General features: G+C 44.5%; 3 pseudogenes; all 3 read left to right on the top strand.

Annotated features, from left to right (window-relative positions):
* The first annotated feature begins 495 nt into the window (after positions 1-495).
* LOC142422574 (cyclin-dependent kinases regulatory subunit 1 pseudogene) lies at positions 496-804 on the top strand (annotated as a pseudogene).
* Positions 805-4,011: 3,207 nt separating this feature from the next.
* On the top strand, positions 4,012-6,613 carry LOC142422745 (UPF0488 protein C8orf33 homolog pseudogene; annotated as a pseudogene).
* Positions 6,614-9,205: 2,592 nt separating this feature from the next.
* On the top strand, positions 9,206-9,669 carry LOC142422573 (meiosis expressed gene 1 protein homolog pseudogene; annotated as a pseudogene).
* The last annotated feature ends 9,745 nt before the right edge of the window (positions 9,670-19,414 follow it).

Here is a 19,414-nt window from a genome sequence, read left to right as displayed (position 1 = left end):
AAATGCTTTGTGTCCTACTTCTAATTCTTCCTTGTTGCTGGAAGAAAAGACCTTTCTTTCCCAATAATCTCTTGGGAAAGTCCTTGGTCTGGTGTCATCAGGCTGTGCCAAAATGGACTATTTCCTAAGAGTGAAGTATTCTGAAACCTCTCTGAAACACACGTTTCGGAATCTGCCTTTTCACCTTGCTGCTTGACTCCACCTGTGGTGTCACTAAAGTTGGTGTCAGGAAGTGTGATCATGGTGTCACCTTGACTCACCACAGACTTCCACCTGTTCTAGACCACAGAGAGTCTGTAATGGTGCTAATGATTAATTTTAGTAATAGAATATGTGATAAATATCGTTTCAGTTTGTTTGAATATAATATTTTTACATTACATGAATATTATCAACAAAATTATCTTTTAAAATCTTTCCACGGTGAATTACAATATTAGCTCAATAAGAACCTTATACACAGCTGCTGGGAGTTGTTTGGAGGCTGGCGGCGAGGGTCCGAAGTCCCTCAGAACGAGCATGTCGCACAAGCAAATTTACTATTCGGACAAATACGACGACGAGGAATTCGAGTACAGGCACGTCATGTCCCGAAAACCCATTTGATGTCTGAATCTGAATGAAGGAATCTTGGCGTCCAGCAGAGTCAGGGATGGGTCCATTATATGATCCATGAACCAGAACCTCACATCTTGCTGTTCCGGCGGCCGCTGCCCAAGAAGCCAAAGAAATGAAGCTAGCGAGCCACTTTGCAGCCTCAAGCTGTTCCAGCCTTCCTTTCTTGCTAACATCTTTCTAATAATGTTGCCTTCTCTGACGTTTCTCATTCTGATATTTAAAGGATGTTCCCTGCATTGTTTGAATGTGCCGGTGCGTGCTTTGCCGCGTGTGCAGAGCCACGCCGCCCTGCCAGCTGTGCTCTGTGGGCCCCGGTCTCAGCTGCCCTTGTCCCCAGCAGCCATGGTGGGCTGTGTCCAGCAGAGCACCCCTGGCAGGCAGAGAAAGCACCTGAGAAGAGAAGATCACAGGGCTCAGTTTACAGGCATTGTGTAAAGTTGCCATTGTTGGTGTTCGTTTTTCTATTTTGCATTTTCCCTGTTTAGTACCGTGTGTATGGCGACTGCTGGTGTATATTTTGATGTATTGGAAACTTTCCATTTTATTCAAGAAATCTGTTCCGTGTTTAAAAAAAAAAGCCCTTGATTAAAGAAGACATTTTTATTTTTTAAAAAAAGAACCTTATACACCTGATCTGATTTGCTTAAAAATACAAGCAAACAAATAAAGAAACAAACACACTACTGCGAGGATTAGACCAGCTATCCCGCATCAAGTTGGGTTTGAAATGAGGCATACGGATGAAAGGAAAATAAAGAGATACATACAAAGCATGGGATCAGGAGGACTTCAATCTGATGGACTGAAGTGCTGAGTATATTTGAAGCTTGGTTTTTATATTCTTCTTACACAAGGGAATTGGTTACAAAACAAACATCAAAGAACTTAAACATTCCTAAACTCTTATCTATGCAAATGTTACTTAACTAGTCACAGTTTCTTAACCTTAGAATAATAAAAGCACTTGGTTCAAAGACAATCACACGGATATGCAAGATTCAAGAGAGCCTCAAAGAAATCTTAAATAACTGAGTTATCTCTCAATGTTTTTAGCAGCAAAGTCACAAATAATAGTCATTTTGCAATGTTTTTGTCTGCAGAGACACAGAGGCACCAGGAATTAGCCATCCATCAGTAAACGCCTTGATCAGCGGATGCCTCCTACACACTACCATCAAGTTAATTCCTATTCATAGCAACCCTGTGGAATACAATAATATTGCAATTGCTCTTTAGGGGTTCTCAGGCTGTATCTTTCCCAGGATCATGGATCTTGCCTTAGACCCTTGGAATCATGACATATAACCCTCAAGACGACATTCCCCAGAGCCTCTTGGTATCTAATCATCATCAAGTGGAAGCAGAACATGCTTAGGCTGAAGTTCTTAGAAGCTCATGGACACTTGGTATTTTATGCCCATGTAAAGAAGCCTTCTGTTGATTGTATGCATTGTATGCTGCTTCCTTCATCTAGGAGGGCCTAATAAAATTTTCCAGTATTGCCTCAATATCAACCAAAGCAAATCTTTATCTTTGTAAGGACAAGAACATAATTCCGATAACAATTCTGAAAAAAAAAAGCTGTTAATATAAGTTCAAAAATACTAATCACCATAATTTTGTAGCTAAAACATCAGAAATTTTACCAAATCAATGACTCTAAGACCACCAGCAGCAATGAAAGCAGCATGTGCTTGCAACTTGCAGACAAAACCATGAATGTGAAGAGTTGTTGTGTAGTGTCCCAGGGAACAGTTACCACACAGTTACAGATGTCAAGAAAGCTACTGTTACTTAATATATGCATTGTCACGGGAAGCCAGCCCCTAACACATCATTACGGGTCTGGTAGGCGCAATTGTACAGCGATAATAAGTAAAGATCATAGTAGAGTTATAGAGAGGATGAGAGATACAAAAGAAGTATTGAAATAAATGGAGTCAGACACATTTCAAGGTAGTGTTAGGTCTCTCTCTCTGGCTAGATTCCAACCTCGGTCCTTGGCTCCACGCGAGAAAGAATTCACGCCAAAGCCGGGCTCGTGATCCAAGTGAATTTAATGAGAGTTAAAAGAAGTTTCAGGTTTTACGCAGCACCCATAGGATTCCTTTGACCATGCGGCCTGGCAGAGACTGCCCCAGGTCACGCAAGGATCTCTCTCCTCCCATGAAGACGACCAGACAAGCCCAGCCACTCTCCCTTCTGGTCCCTCCCTTTTCAAGGGTTCCCGGGGGAGGTATGGTGAATGACCCTAGGCCGATCCCATTGGCTGAATTGCAATCACCTGGCCCAGGTGGGCTGCTCCAGGTGTAACACCCATCCAAGCCCACTGGCGGGAAAATCCAGCTTTCCTATGCTGGCTCTCCTGGGCATGCGTAAATGGACTTCCCAATTCCCTAGGCTAAGCTGCCTAACATTCCCCCCTGAAGAGATATGGACCCAAATCTTTGGGGTACTGGACGACGACTTCTCTAGCTACTTCCTGCTGACAAAGGGGCATAGTGGGGTTTTGGATCCATACCCTTCCTACTCTGTTAGAAGGGGTTGTCCATTAAGAGCCCAGGATAGATAAATAAGGTCGAGGTGGGTTTAGGAGGCAGGCAGTGGTCCTGGAGCTGGCACACTTGGTTTATAGGCCTTTGTAACCTGAGAACTGGAAAACAAACAAACAAAAGGTGGACAGATTAAGTGAGACATGGGTAAGATTGTAAGGTGGCAGTGCTCTTGAAGTTAGGTTAGTGTCACAGAGTTTGGTCATTGTAAACACAGGAACAGAGGAAAGGTATTCACTGGCCTAAAGGCAGTGAGGGGGTTGAGGTAGACTTACCTGTCCTGGGGTAGCGATGAACTATCATCCTCAGACTGTCCATTGGCTCACAGGAGTATTCGTCTGCTCCCACGCTTCCTGTGGGGGAATCTGAGGCTCCTACACTGTGAGGAACAACTGGAAGCTGTAGAGGGACCTGGATCAGGCCCGATAACTGCAGGTGTGCAGCTTGGACAGCAGGTCTCGGTCTATGAGAGGAGCTGGACATTCAAGTATCACTAGGAAGCTATGAGAAAAACAGAAGTTATTCCAAAGACATCTGAGAGATTCAATAAAATGTTTAACTACAGGCTTTCCTGACACTTTCAGGATGGAGCGAGTGCGGGGTGTCAGGGGTCCAAGGAAGGAAATAAGGACAGAAGTGGCTCCAGTATTAAAAGGAAGTTCGATGCCCACCCTAGGTTTTAGACTAGTAACCGTTACCTCTTGCTGCTGGACTGTCCGGACCAGGCGCCTTCAGTCCTCCGCCATCACCAGTTGCACGTTGGCCTGTGGGTGCCTCCCCTCCAGGTTTTGGGCCTTAGGACAGAGGCCAGCTCAGTGGCCAGTCTGCTCGCAATGGACGCATGGCGTCTGAGGAGGCTCGTTCCGGTCAGGACAGTTCCTAGCCCAATGACCCGGTCGCCGGCAAATGTAGCACTTGGTACCTGGTTTAAAAGTCTGGGTAACCTGGTAGGCATTTGATGGGCGTCTGCTATTGAGTGCAGCCAATCATTGGGCATGCTTAATGTCCTTCCTTTCCTCCTTCTCCCGGGCTCAAGCCTCGCTTTCCTGCTCCCTATTGTAAAAAGCCGTGTTGCCACAAGCAACCATCTCCTCCAGGGTGGCTCCTTCAGGCCTTTGCACTAGTTTTTGGACTCTCTTGCGAATGTCCTGTGCAGCCTGTGTGAGGAATTTGTCCTTGAGCAGGACTTGCCCCTCATAGGAATCAATATCTACAGCAGTATGATTCTTTAGGGCTTCCTTTAGCCTCTCTAAGAAGCTTACAGGAGACTCGGTAGGTCCCTGGTGAATCGCTATCACCTTGGCATAATTCACGGCCTTTTGGCTGCCTGTCTTTAGTCCACCCGTGAGCAAAGGTGCTTTGCCTCTCACTTTCCCAGTCTCATTTGCTAGGTTAAATCTCTGTTTGCAGTTCTTTGGATTTTATCTCTTCTCCAGCACTGGCTTGCTTGGTAGTATTGTAATTCTCTGAGCTGTATTCTGGTGGGGCAGATGGTTCTACTCTGCTATCTCCTGATTCAAACTTCATTTTCTCAGCTACACCTAAATTTTTCCATCTGCCTGAAACTCATTCTGCTTGCTTCTCACCTGATTTAAGTCTGCGTAGCTTAGAGGTTTCTCACTACTCTGCTGGTCTTCATCTTTTGCTCTCTCACCTTGCAGCGGCTCCAATACTGCTTTAATCTGCACCCACAGATCCCAGGTCTCCATGGGTATGCTCTGTCCTTCCCTGTGAGCTTTTCTTAAGTTAATGGCTATCTTTTCCCAGATCTCCATATCGAAGGTTCCTGACTGCGTAAAAGAAGGTTTAAATTTCTTTACCGATTGAAGAAACTCTTTCATTTTCTTATTTGTTACCTTTACATTTTGTTTCTTCAAGAGGTGGCAAAGAGTGACACCATACTCTGTATCTTTGCTCTTTGCCTGACCCATATCTCACTCGGACTAAAAAACACACTTAAAAAATAAACTAAAAAAAAAAATGTCCCGATTCACCCTCACTGTCCGATGAGGCCGTACAATTGTTACACGGGATAGAACTTAAAAGAGTTCTTTTCTTACAAGACCCACGTAAAGGGCGCCATGTGTCAGGGGAAGCCAGGCCCAACACATCATTACGGGTCCAGTAGGCGCAATTGTACAGCGATACTAAGTAAAGATCATGGTAGAGTTATAGAGAGCATGAGAGATAGAAAAGAAGTATTGAAATAAGGTAGCATGCTCACCTCTGCCCCGCCTGATGGTCCACGTGGAGGGAGAGAGAGAGATTTAATGCTAGCCCAGGCTTTTTATCTTCTCTGGGGACATGGAAGCCCCCTAATTACAGGTCAGGACATACGTCACAGGAAGGGGCTGTACTGTAGGTAATACAGTAATCAGAAGGGGTGGTCTAGGAACATACATGCATACATGTGACAAGATGGGCGGACCCTAGATTCAAGATGGTGATCTAACCTTGGTCATCCTTGGGCAGGTTTGACCTCTCTGGGGTCTCCTACAAGGAAATAGACAGCTACTGTAAGGGATCTCTCTCGTGACTAGATTCCAACCTCGGTCATTGGCTCCGAATGAGAAAGAATTCACGCCAGAGCCTGGCTCGTGATCCAAGTGTATTTAATGAGAGTTAAAAGAAGCTTCAGGAGGTCACGGCTGGGACGGCAGCCCGAAACGCCCTGCTTGGGAAACGTCGGTGGACCCAGGCCCACCTCACGTGCCCCACAGACCCTGGCTCCCGGGCCCGCTTCCTGGCTCACCGAGCACGGCCAGCCCGGGTCCTGAGTGTCCCATGTGCAGCGAGCGACTCGGCCTCCAGCGGGCATCCTGTGCACTCCCAAAGCCCTGCAGCCTCTAAGAAGCAAAAGAAGAAACCTCGGAATGTGGCCAATGGAGGCGGAAAGGCCCCAGAAGAAGCCCCAGCAAGCGCCGAGGCTCAGGCCGAGCAGCTGGTCCAGGAACTGGCTTGGTGCATAGAGCAGCTGAAGCTGGGACTCAGGACTTAGAAACCCAGCCCCAAACAGAAAGAGAGAGCCCCTGGGGCAGTTTGTGCCCTGCGCAGTGAAAAGACCCCCCTGCCACGGAAGAGGCAGCTCATGCATAGCTTGTTTGGGGACTACCGGGCCCAAATGGAAGCTGAGCGACAGGAGGCCCTGCGGGCCCTCAGGGCTGCAGCCCACTCAGCACAAGTGCAGCCTGTAGGTGAGGCTACCAGAAGGAAGAGCCGACGAATCTGTAGACCTCGTCCAGCAAGGGGAACCAAGGCCATCCTGGATACCCCTGATGAAAAATTTAGGTTCAATTTCTTTTAGACTCCCTGCCAATTTTAGGACAGTATCCTTCCCTGGAATGCTGTGGACTTGCCCTTGAATGCAGAGCCTTCTAGGAATGCTTTCTTGGATAGTTGTGGGTTGAACTGTCCCTAGCTATGATGCCACAGCTTTGGGCAAATGGAAGATGATAAACATGTTGGGACACAGGCACGGCCAGATACCACTATTAGGTTTCCTGATGAAACGTCCCTCCCACCTGGAGAGTTACATTGCGAAAATATACACTAAAGTGGCCAGTATGCTATTCAACCTTTATAATTAGATTATGGAATTATTGACAAGGATTAATGAGGTGGCCACAGGTTTGATGCCTGGGGTGCTTACATTTGAAAGGATGCCTTGTCATATTGCTCACGGCCTTTCTGTCACTATGTCATAATTTCTTAATCTATTTTTAATAATTATTAATAAACATGCTTGTCTATGGTAGAAGGCCAGGCAGGTTGGGGCTCTGACACTTCAGTGTCCAGGCTGGCATCAGTACTTCCCGCCCTCTGTATTGACTCCATTCCTGAGCAGATATTATCCTCTGAGCTCTGGAAAATGAAGGTACTTTTTGATTCTGAAGTGTCAAGTTGTGAAATAAAGTAATGAAAGATGAAAAAAAAAAAAAAGAAGCTTCAGGTATTACGCGGCACCCATAGGATTCCTTTTGACCTTGTGGCCTGGCAGAGACTGCTCAGGGTCACGCAAAGATCTCTCTCCCAAGTTTCCTCCAAAAGGAGACGACCAGACAAGGCAAGCCAAGACCACTCTCCCTCTCGGTTCCTGCCTTTTCAAGGATTCCTGGGGGAGGCGTGGTGAACGACCCCAGGTCGGTCCCATTGGCTGAATTGCAATCACCTGGCCCAGGTGGGCTGCTCCAGGCCTAACGCCCATCCATGCCCACCACCCATCCATGCCCACCGGCGGGAAAATCCAGCTTTGTCCTGTGCTGGCTCTCCTGGGCATGCGTAAATGGACTTCCCAATCCCTAGGCTAAACTACCTGACACTACTATCCTTATCAGAAGGGAGTGGGCCCTATTTGTTGTGGGATAAACAGTGGTGACTACTTGCTCTAGATGGCTGATAGCTGTCAGGGGGAATAACCCATGACCTACTTCTGATGACCTCCAAGTGTAGTCATTCCCAAACAGCTGTCTGGCATATATTTGGGGGAGACAACTTGGGGGAAATGTTCTGTATCCCACAATGCATTAAAGAGGGAGAGAGACGTGGGAAACATGTATGCCCTCAGGAAAATATCCGACCCAGTCTGAAGAACATCCGGCCCAGTCAAGAGCATATCTTGACTCAGGAGCCCTGGTGGTACGGTGGGTTTCCCACTGAGCTGTTTACCACCAATTCTGCACTTCAAACCCACCAATTGCTCCTTGGGAGAAAGATGAGGCTTTCTCCTCATCTAAATATTTACACCCTTGGAACCCAAAGGGGCAGTTCTACTCAGTCCTATAGGTCACTATGAGTCATAGTTAACTAATCTTCCCAACGTGATTGCTGAAGACAAAATGGGTGCATAAGCAAATGTGGTGATGGTTCCCAGCTATCAAAAGATATAGTGTCTGGGGTCTTACAGGATTGAAGTTAAACAAGCAGCAATCTAGTAGACAAGCAAATAAGCCCACATGGAAGAAGCACACCAACCTGTGTGATCATGAGGTGTCCATGGAATCAGGTATCAGCAACAAACAACTATATCAGTTTGAACAAGGGGGTTTGAGTGGAGACCCAGAGCCCATCTGTAGACAGTTTATACCCCCCACCTCCCCACAGAAGGGTCATAAAGAAGGGATGATTCAACCAAGGTGCAGTACAGCACCAATGAATCATATATATCATTCTTCTAGTTCCTGAATGCCTCCTTCCCCACTACCATGACCCAGTTCTACCTGACAAATCTGGCTAGACTGGGGAACACACATCGGTGCAGATAAGAGCTCTCGACACATGGAATTCAGGACAAACAACCCCCTCAGGAACAGTAGTGGGAGTAGCAATATCATGAAGGTAGGGGGATGGCTGGGGAGGGGGAAGAAGGTGAAAAGGGGAAGCCATTACAAGGTTAGATATATAGACCCTGCCAAAGGAAACAAATAACAGAAATGTGGGTGAAGGGAAACAATAGAATATAAAATAATAATAACAATGTATAATTAATCAAGGAGTCACAAGGATGGGAGGATAGGAGAGGGATGGGGAAAAAAGAGGAGTTTATGTCAAGGGCTCAAGTATAAAATATTTTGGAAAGGATGATGGCAACATATGTACAAATATTCTTGATACAATTGATGTATGGAATGTTATAAGAGCTGTAAGAGCCCTCAATAAAATGATTTTTTAAATCTGTGGCTTGTAGCAGTCACACCTTAAGCCTCAAAGTAACATCCTTGCTTTTAAACACTTCAAAATTATCTTATGCAGCAGATTTACCCAATGCAACAATTCTTTTGATCTCCTACCTGCTGATTCTATGAGCACTGATTGTGTATGCAAAAAAGATAAAATCCGAGTGAGTACCTTCAGCAAGCAGCTCAAGGCATAATGCATGCCCACAAAGCAAGCAGGGATCCCCTGGAGGGAGCAGCCGCTGGAACAAGACATCTTGCTTTGCAGAGGGTCAACAAAACAAGGAAAATCTCCCAGTGACACACAGTGGCTGCCATAAGGGGGTAGCGCTCTTCTTCTTGCACACTGGGGAAGTGAAAAAGAGGACCGATTTCATGGCACTCAACCAACATCACGACCACAAAGGACCAAGCATCACAGTGACCTGAGTAAATGGATTGCAGCAATTTGGGTCTCCAAGCAGTTAAAAAATGGAAAGAAAAGAAACCATTGTGCCCCAGCCCCAAGAAAGGGAAGAGAAAATAACTGGTAAAAAGGCCTCTGGAGCCATGGCTAGTTCTGATGCAAAACCAAAATCAATAAGTCGTGCCAAAAAATGGTCAGAAGAGATAGAAAATCTGTACCGATTTCAACAAGCAGGATACCGGGATGAAATTGAATACAAACAAGTGAAACAAGTTTCTATGGTGGATCGCTGGCCCGAGACGGGGTATGTGAAGAAACTGCAGAGAAGGGACAACATGTTCTACTACTACAACAAGCAGAGGGAATGTGAGGACAAGGAAGTCCACAAAGTGAAAATTTATGCTTATTAGCCTTCCTTCTGTTGGAGAGCAAAGCAGTCTCTACCTCTGTTACAAGAAATTAAAGTGATTTAGTGAAAAAAAAAAAAGATAAAATCCTCGACAACTTCAACCTTTTCTCCATTTGTCATGATGCTATCTTTTGGTCTAGTTGTGAGGACTTGGGTCTTCTTTATATTGCAATGTAATCCATACGGAAGGCGTCAATCCTTGATTTCATCAAGTGTTTCAAATCCTCTTTAATTTCAGAAAACGAGCTTGTGCCATTTGCATCTCATAGGTTGGTAATTAGCCTGCCTCCAATCCTGATGCTTGTTCATCCCACAGGCATGGATGGGAAAGAAGCTAAAAGTGCTCATTGGTCGTTATTGACAAGTCTTTATTCTGAGATTAGCCTAGACCCAGTTCACCAGCCTTTTATATGAACACTAGTTAATCCATCTGTCCTTCTTGAAGGCAAACTCTCTCTTGCAACCTTCCTGAGTTTATCGGGAAGATTGATCAGGGTCAAGGCCTCTCCTGGCTTTCCCAGAATTTGTTGAGGTGCCAGCTCAGTGCTCAGGATTATGTAAGATACTCAAAGGGTGTGTACAGGTCTCAAGGGAGTATCCAGACTATGCCAAGGCTCAAGATGGAGGAGGGACTCTGGCTGCTGGCCTTGGCTTTCTTCAGACCCATCCCTTAAATTCTAGGCAATAGTGCAATAGGTACATACATTCTTCATGAAGGTGGAAACATTTGGCAATGATAAAGTGAGAGAAAGCAATAGCAACAGCTGTTACTCCATTCTCAAGATGTTCTCTAAATTCAAGTGTGGTATACTGAGGTGGTATTTTGGTTCTCATGGGCTTGTTTTGTCTTCAACCTCAACCTGAATATATGAGGAGGTACCCCCCCAACCCCCCCAAAACGGGAAAAACTGCACTGGGTAGAACTTTCATAGTATGCACTTTCCCCATTAGCAAGCATCCAGCAATTTGCTCTGAGTTAGTGTACCCAGAGCCTGGGAAGGTTCTCTCTGGTCACAGTGAATTTTTTTGTAAGAGCTGTTCTGATCAAACCTTGTTTTTTTGTGATGGCCAATTTAAGAGAACAGTGTGCAGTTGTGAAAGTTTGTTTCCTGCTTGGTAAAAATGCTGCAGAAATTGTGATGTTGAACACAGTTTACAACTCAAGTATAGGAGTGGTTCTCTCATTTCAAAAAAAGGGGAAATGTCGATTGATATACCTCATTCTGGACATGCGTCAACTTCCAAAAATGGACAAAAATGTTGATTCATAGTGTAGTTGGAGTTTGTTCCATCAGGTCATATGGTTAATCAAACTTTCTATTTAGAGGTTCTAAAAAGCTTGCATAACAGTGTGTGACCAAAAATAAAGATTGCATAACAGCGTGAGGCACCCCCCCCCTCAAAAAAAAACCTGATTTGTGGCAGATGGGGGACTAGTTTTGCTGCCATGACCATGCACCAGCTCATGCAGTCATCTCAGTGTGCCCATTTTGGGCAAAAAAAAAAATAGCATATGCCCCACGCACCTTCCTCCCCTGGCTTCACTTCATGTGAGTGCTTTTTGTTTCCATAAGTGAAGAGGGACATGACAGGAAAGAGATTTGACAACACAGAAGAGGTGAAGAAGAAAACTAGGGAGATGCTGTCAGCCATCCAAACAGATGAGTCTGAAAAATGTTTCCAAGAATGGAGCACAGATTTGACAAATGTGTTCAGTGTAATGGAGAGTACTTTGAAGGTGACAAAGTTGTTTTGTAAAAAACTCCGTTCTTTTTAGGAGGACTACCCCCTTGTACATATGTGTTTATTATCTGTTCCATAACTGGTCCCTGGTCTTGTTTTGGATGATGATATTGAGTTCATGGAAACAAAAATCAAGAAATCAATCAATGTGTTGCATTGGGAGAATCTGCTGCAAAAAGCACTTTACATGTTGAAGGGAAAGGATGTCACGTTAAGCACTAAGGTACACCAAACCCAAGTGATAGTATTGTTTTAGGACACAGAAGAAACCTCAAATCTTACATATAATTTAAGAAGAATATTTATTAAGTCTTCAATCAGCAAAAGAAAAGACATGGGCAAAAGTACATCATCTGAATGAGAAAGACCATCAGCACAAGGCTAAAATGGCATCCAGGGTTTGCTGAGCTTCAGGGATTTAAAAATGACATGGGAGGACAAAGAAAACTGTCACAAAAGCATGACTGATGGCAGATCAATACGTCGCATGACAGAAGTGGCATCATTGGAACACAGATATTATATTGGATTGATGCAGGGCTCTCCAACCAAGGCAGTCAGGGCATGAGTCCTAACTATGTGGCCTTAGTATGGTGACCTCCATCAAGGACACACACAGGCGAGTTCCTTAGAGAGACTGCCTCTCTCTTCCTGGGCTGGCAAGCAGGGCGTGGAAGTAATCCACTTTCTAAGGCCCTCTACCTCAGGAGAAGTCTGTTCACAAAGAGAACTTCACTGGCAGAACTTCAAGTTGAGTTTACACTCTTACTGCTACCCAGGGCCTCTGGGCATCTCATGCTCGGAACTGAAGCTGGAAGACAGCATTTTCAGACAGAGGCCCTGGTGGTTAAGCATTGGGCTTCATTCCTCAAAGTCAGCAGTTGGAAACCAGCAGCTGCACCTTGGGAGAAAGACAGGGCTTTCTACTGTGACAAGTTACAGTCTTGGAAACCCGTGGGGCAGTATTACCCTGTCATACAGGGTTGCTATGAATTGCAATTCACTGGTGGCAGTGAGTGAGTTATAGTGTTCTCAATAATCTTGCATGCATGTGAAAGTCGGACAATAAATAAGGAAGACTGCAAAAGAATTGAGGCATTTGGATGATGGTTCTGGTGGAGAGTACTGTAAGTACCAAATCTATCTTGGATGTACAGCCAAGATGATCCTTGTAAGAAAGGATGTCAAAACTTGTCCCATTACTTTGGCCACATCATAAGAAGAGACTGGTCTATGGAAAAGAACTTGGTACCCAGGGAAAATTAGGAAGTCCCTCCGTGAAATAGATTTGCGAAGTGGCTACAACGATGGATCCAAATATAAATAGTGTGAGGATGGCACAGGACCAGGCAGGGTGGGGGTGCTGTTGTCCATAGGATTTCTATGAGTCAGAACCAACTGGATGGACCCTGACAACACTATTATTCAGTTAACAGGCCCGGGTGGCACAGCCGATCACATGTTGGACTGATCACTGCCAGGCCAGCAGGGAGACATGCTGAGAGGGGTTAAACCCAAAAGCTGCTTGAAGGAGAAAGATGTGGCTGTCTGCTTTTGTAAAGACTTATGATCTCAAAAACGCCAAAGGAGCAGTCTTACTTTGGGCTGCAATCCTCATGGTTGGCAGTTCGAAAGAACCAGCAGCTCTGAGGGAGAAAGACTAGGCTTTCTACTGTAGTAAACAGTGACAGTCTTGGAAGCCCATAGGGGGTCGCTCTGACTGGGCTTTCACTTGGTGGCACTCACTGACATGAGTGAGTGAGATAGCACCACTGCGAAGTGGAATCATCTCAACAGCAGTGCCTATTTTTTTTTTAACTTATCCCAGGAGTCCTCTTGTTCCGACTGCTGAAATCAGCATTACAAGAAAACTCAGCCACCGAATTCCACTCCGCCAAGCGCGGGGTCCCTATGAGTCCAAATGGAAGGCAACTGAGCTTTTTTCCCCCAATCATTTTATTAGGGATCATACAATTCTTATCACAATCCATACATATATCAATTGTGTCAAGCACATTTGTACATTCGTTGCCCTCATCATTCTCAGAACATTTGCTCTCCACTTAAAGTCCCTGGTATCAGCTCCTCATTTCGCCCCCTCCCTAGTCCTCCCCCTGTCATGAACCCTTGATAATTTATAAATTATTATTTTGTCATATCTTGCACTGTCCGATGTCTCCCTTCACCCACTTTTCTGTTTTCTGTCCCCCAGGAGGAGGTTATATGTAGATCCTTGTAATCAGTTCCACCTTTCTATCCCACCTCCCTCCACCTTCCCAGTATTGCCACTCTCACCACTGGTCCTGAAGGGATCATCCGCCCTGGATTCCCTGTGTTTCCAGTTCCTCTCTGTACCAGTGTACATTCTCTGGTCTAGCCAGATTTGTAAGGTAGAACTGGGATCATGATAGTTGGGGGTGAGGGGTAGCCGAGGGAGGAAGCATTTAGGAACTAGAGGCAAGTTGTATGTTTCATCATGGCTACATCGCACCCTGACTGGCTGTCTCCTCCCCAATACCCTTCTGTAAGACGATGTCCAGTGGCCTACAAATGGGCTTTGGATCTCCACTCTACACTCCCCCCCCCCTCATTCACAATGATATGATTTTTTGTTCTGATGATGCATGATACCTCATCTCTTTGACAGGCTGGTGTGATCGTACAGGCTGGTGTGCTTCCTCCCTGTGGGATTTGTTGCTTCTGAGCTAGATGTTCGCTTGTTTACCTTCAAGTCTTTAAAACCTCATATGCTACATCTTTTGATAGTCGGGCACCATCAGCTTTCTTCACCACAATTGCTTATGCACCCATTTGTCTTCAGTGATCATATCAGGGAGGTGAGCACAGAATGTTTTGATTTTTTCTTCTTTGATGCCTGATAACTGATCCCTTTGGCACCTTGTGAGCATGCAGTCCGGTGTGCTTTGTCCATGTGGACTTTGTTGCTTCTGTGTTTCATGTGGACTTTTTTGAGCCAAATGGCTGCTTGTTTATCTTCAAGCCTTTAGGACCCCAGATGCTATATCTTTTGATAAGCAGGTACCATCAGCTTTCTTCACCACATTTGCTTATGCACTCACTTTGTCTTCAGCGATTGTGTCGGAAAGGTGAGCATCAAGGAATGCCAGTTTAATAGAACAAAGTATTCTTGCATTGAGGAAGGCCCAGTATCCATCAGCTACCTTAATACTATATCTATACATATATGCACATAGATCTATTTCCACATCCTCATATATAAATATATTTACATATGCACATGACTGTATTTAGACCTCTATAAATGCCCTTTACCTCCTAGCTCTTTCCTCTATTTCCTTTTACTTTCCTCTTATCCCACTATCATGTTCAGCCTTCAGTAATTCCTCTCGATTACATTACCCTTGGTCATGCCCTACCAGGCCTCCTACACCCTCCTCACCCCCGATTTGGATCACTTGTTTTCTCTTGTCCCTGGGATTGTTAACACCACTACCATTCCTCCCACCTCCCCTTCTCCCATGTCCCCCGGAGCTGTCAATCCCATTGTTTTCTCCTCCAGATTGTTCATCCCCCCTTTTTTAAAAAAATAATCTTCTTATTGGGGGCTCTTACAATTCTTGCTATAATCCATACATCAATTGTATCTGACATATTCATACATATATTCTTTTCTAGACATTTACTTTCCATTGAGCTCTTGAGATCAACTCCTCTTTTTTCCCTCCCTCCTCCACTCCGCCAAACTTCCTGGCCCCTTGATAGATTGTAGACCGTTAATTATTTTCAAATCTCACACCAACTGCTGCCTCCCTTCCCCACTGGTTTCTGTTGTTATTACCCCGGGCTGGGAGTGTGTGGTTATGTGGCATTCATTGCAATCGGGCCCCCCTCCCTCCTCACCTCTCCCCCACATCCTCCTACTCTTTTAGTATCTCTATTCCCATTCCTGTTCATGGGTTCCATGTGAGCGAGTTTTATCTCTTGCCTGTACCTATGTACATGCTGCCGTCTAGTCTAGATTGGGAGGCGGCACTGAGGTCATGATAGCAGGGTGTAAGGAGGCCTCAAGGAATCAGAGGTATATTGCGTGACCCATTTTTGCTCTATTGCACCCTGATTGACTCACCTCCTTCTCTGTGAGGGGATGTTCCATTCTCCATTGATGGGCTTTGGGTCTCTGCTACACCCCCTCTCCATTCTCACCAATGCATTTTTGTTTGTTTGTTTACTGCTTGTTGTGAGTCTTCTGTTGCCCAGGCAATTGAGCTTTTATTCCCTGAATTACTTGATTAATATTCTTCCAAAGGATGGTCAAACAATTTCAAGAAAACGGAAGATTTGAGTCAATTTAGATTCACTATTAGAAAAAAAACCAATATTCTATTGATACATATAGAGCTTTTGCAAAATATTTTTCTATGAAAAATGGTATAGATAAGTATTTAATAAATTAAAATTAATTCATATAAATACTAAGGACATGCAAGTATTTTACATTCAAGCTTAAAATAGCTATAAGTAACTATAAAATTCAAAATAAAATGTTTAAAGCAAAAACTTTAATGTTTTATTTATATGTGATCAGAAACTAACACTTTTGGTAATATATTTCTGGGTGAGGTGGAATACATAGGACCTTCTCAGCCATATACTTACAATATGTTAGGATGTCTATCTCCCCAATATTTTGTCCTGAAAGCTCTGTGTATTAGTGTTTACCAACCAACTGCAGGATTGCATGCTGAAATATGTCACACCCACTCTATCTTTGCTAACACCATAACTTCCATCCCTATTCTTTTGAGATAATGTATGCTGATCTTTCTTACAGTGCTGGTTCAGACCTGCTCCCTAGTGGCAGTTGCTTTCTTGAATCAGCCAGGTGTAGACATACTGGCAGTGGCCTGAGATAGAATTGGTGCCATGCTGTTTCTGGGTAAATGAGACTGACCAAATAAATAGCACATCCACCACTCCTGGAACAAGCAAGAGAGCTACAGGCTTCGGCTGCACCTGGATGGGCTTCTGGTTGGATGTTTGTTCATGGCATTCCTGGTGACTCCACTTTCTGGAACCATTTAGTCTCTATTCTTCTCCTGTCGATTTTTAGGCCATGTGTTTGCAGAGCCCTTGTCTGCTTTGTCTCCTCTAGGCTGGAAGCAGTGTAACTATGAATGATTGTCCAGCCAACAAACACTAGTACACCTTTCAACTTGGGCTTTTCTCAAATTCTGTACAGACCCTTTCCAACAAACCCTTACCCACATAGATATGAGAGTGGTGCCGGCTATCCACATCAGCCCCACACCCCTGTCCAGCAGGAAACCCTGCAGGAGAATAATCTTTGACCTTCAATTTCCAAAAGCCTTTGGATGGTATCACTTAAAGGGGGAATGCTATGGTGACAATTCAAAGAGAAGGGAAAACACAGAAGGGATTCTAGCACAGAGGAAGGCAAAGGGTAGGAAAAGCAGATTCCCATTATCGACAGTTTTCAAACGGGAAGGGATTACCAACACGGGGAGAGGAGACAGTATCCTGCTATGGACTGACGATGTGGCCACCCCAAGTAATGGCTGAATTGACCCTTGAGTTCTGCCTGGACAAGGACACAGCATAAACATGGGGGGAGGTGTGTGTATGTGCAATGTCTGTTCAGGGGAGGTACGAGAGGACTGAAACAGGGTTATATTATGAGTAGAATTGTCATGTAAATCTTTCCAAAGTATGACATACAAAGCAGTGTCAATGCAGGCCTTCCCATTTGAGCTACTGAGAATAAAGGTTCTGTCTTATTCCACTTAGAATTGCCAATTAGGGATAAATGTGTGCCAAATCTCAAAAGTCTCTCTTGACAAAACCCTCCCCTGGGATGAGGACAACACAAAGACACAGACACATCTTCAGAGGAGGAAGGTCATTATCAGAAGGCCAACATGATATCCGAGAAAGCCTGGGACAAAGGAAATTCATGACAGATCAATACATCACAGTTAGAGTTGGGACTACAGGGGCAGAAACAGGGTTGTAATTGGGGCATATATACGGTTAGATGGAATGACTTACAATATTGGTTCAGGGCCCTCTGACAAAAGCAGTCAGAGCAAGACTGACAGGGCATGACTCATGATTAAGTGACACCTGCAGTGTCTCTAGTTAGGTGAACTCCATTAAGGACACACCTGGTTGGAGAGGAGTGGAAGTAATCTACTTCCCAAGGCACTTGGGCTTGAGGACAAGATTTTCTACATGCTTCCTAACGATCAGAAAAAATTCAATGGAGGTTTAATCTACTTGAGGACCAAACAATGAGTTTGGGGCTGTCACTGACATCCTTAGCCGTGCATATGGGTGTTCAGAACTTATGCTCTAATACACATGTTATGGACACATATAGGTCCCTATATCCAGTGGGGTTTGGGTTCCTTCTATTTGGACTCAAAACTACCAGGGGACTGACCATGCTTCCCAAGAACAATTCAGAGCCTCAAAACAGATCCAACATGAAATGGAGATTAACTGCAGATGGTAGGGCTACAATAAAAGATCTAGCTATTGTAGGCATGATGCAAAGTAACGGTTAGAACTGTAAAAGGTGCCACTAATTTCTTTCAGTTCTTCTCTGGCCTGTGGCCAGATGGGGACTGCCTTCTGTTAGGGAAAGAGGTAGGATTCTCGAGCCTAATAGCAATGGGTTTTACATAAAGTGCTCAACCTGTGTCTTAAAATTTCAGAGTCTGGGCTTCCCACATTAGGAATGAGTTTCCATTGGGAGTGTTCTTTTTGTAAATCTTGCGGGCACTGTCGCCGAGGGCCTTCTATTCACTGAGTCTGCCTTTTCTCTTGTGTCTCTCTTTCTCTGGGGCTTTCCTTTCCTCCTCTTGTTATTGTTATCAATTCTGACTCACAGCAAGTCTATGTACAATGAGGAAAACACCGCCCAGTCCTGCACCGTCCTCAGAACTGTTCTGGTTGAGCCCATTGTTGTAACCACGTTGCCCATCCATCTCCTGAAGGGCTTTTCTCTTTTTCTCTCTCACTCTACATGATGTCCCTTTCCAGGAAATGTTCTCTCTTGACAACATGTCCAAAGTATGTGAGACTCAGTCTCGCCATCCTCCATTGTAAGAAATATTCTGGCTGTACCTCTTCTGAGACAGACGTATTTGTTCTTTTGTCAGTCCATGGTACTTTTGTAATTAAAATAACATCTATTATTCTTCGGTCTTCTTTATTCAATACTCAGCCTTCATATACATATAAGGCTATTGAAAATACCATGATCTGCAAAGTTAGTCGTTTGAAACCACCAGTGGCTCCTTAGGAAAAAAGACAGGGCATTCTACTCCCTTAACCTGTTAGTTTCAGAAATTCAGAGGCAGGTCTACTCCATCCTACAGGGTAGCTGTGAGTTCATATTGACTTGATGGCAGTCAATTCAGATGTTTTTGCTTTAGGGGTTTGGGGGCATCAGGTGCACCTTAGTCCTCAAAGTAACATCCTTGCTCTTAAATATGTGCCTTTTGCAGATTTACCCAATGCAATGTGTCACTTGATCTCTTGACTGCTGCTTCCATGAGTATTTATTTTAGATCCAAACAAGATAAAATTCTTGATAACCTCAATCATTTATCCTTTTATCATGATGTTACTTATTGGTCCAATTGTGAGGATTTTTATTTTCTTTAAATTGAGTTGTAATCCAAAGTAAAGGTTACAGGTCCGCCTCATTTTCGAGGTTTCATCTGCATACCAAGGGTTTTTTTCTCAAGAGTTTTTAATAAGTCATCCATGCACGAGGTTTGTCTGAAGATATTGAATTTTGTTTTCCCAAGGGATCATGGGAAGTGGTTGGCCATCCCCTGCTCCTCTGCTCATGCTAAATCTTGTTCAGAGTGGGTGTTTTCCCTCAAACCTTGGTTTCAAGAATTAACTAATCTTACTGTAACATCTAGCTTGAGTTCCCAGAATTACCTTGCCTTACTTAGTAACTCATCAATTACTGGAGTGAGGAATGCCTATTGGAGTGCTT

The sequence above is a fragment of the Tenrec ecaudatus genome, chromosome 12, assembly GCF_050624435.1.
Source record: "Tenrec ecaudatus isolate mTenEca1 chromosome 12, mTenEca1.hap1, whole genome shotgun sequence".
In the NCBI taxonomy this organism is placed as follows: Eukaryota; Metazoa; Chordata; class Mammalia; order Afrosoricida; family Tenrecidae; genus Tenrec; species Tenrec ecaudatus.
Note: the sequence above shows the minus strand (reverse complement) of the source record. Positions and strands in the feature narration are given on the sequence as shown.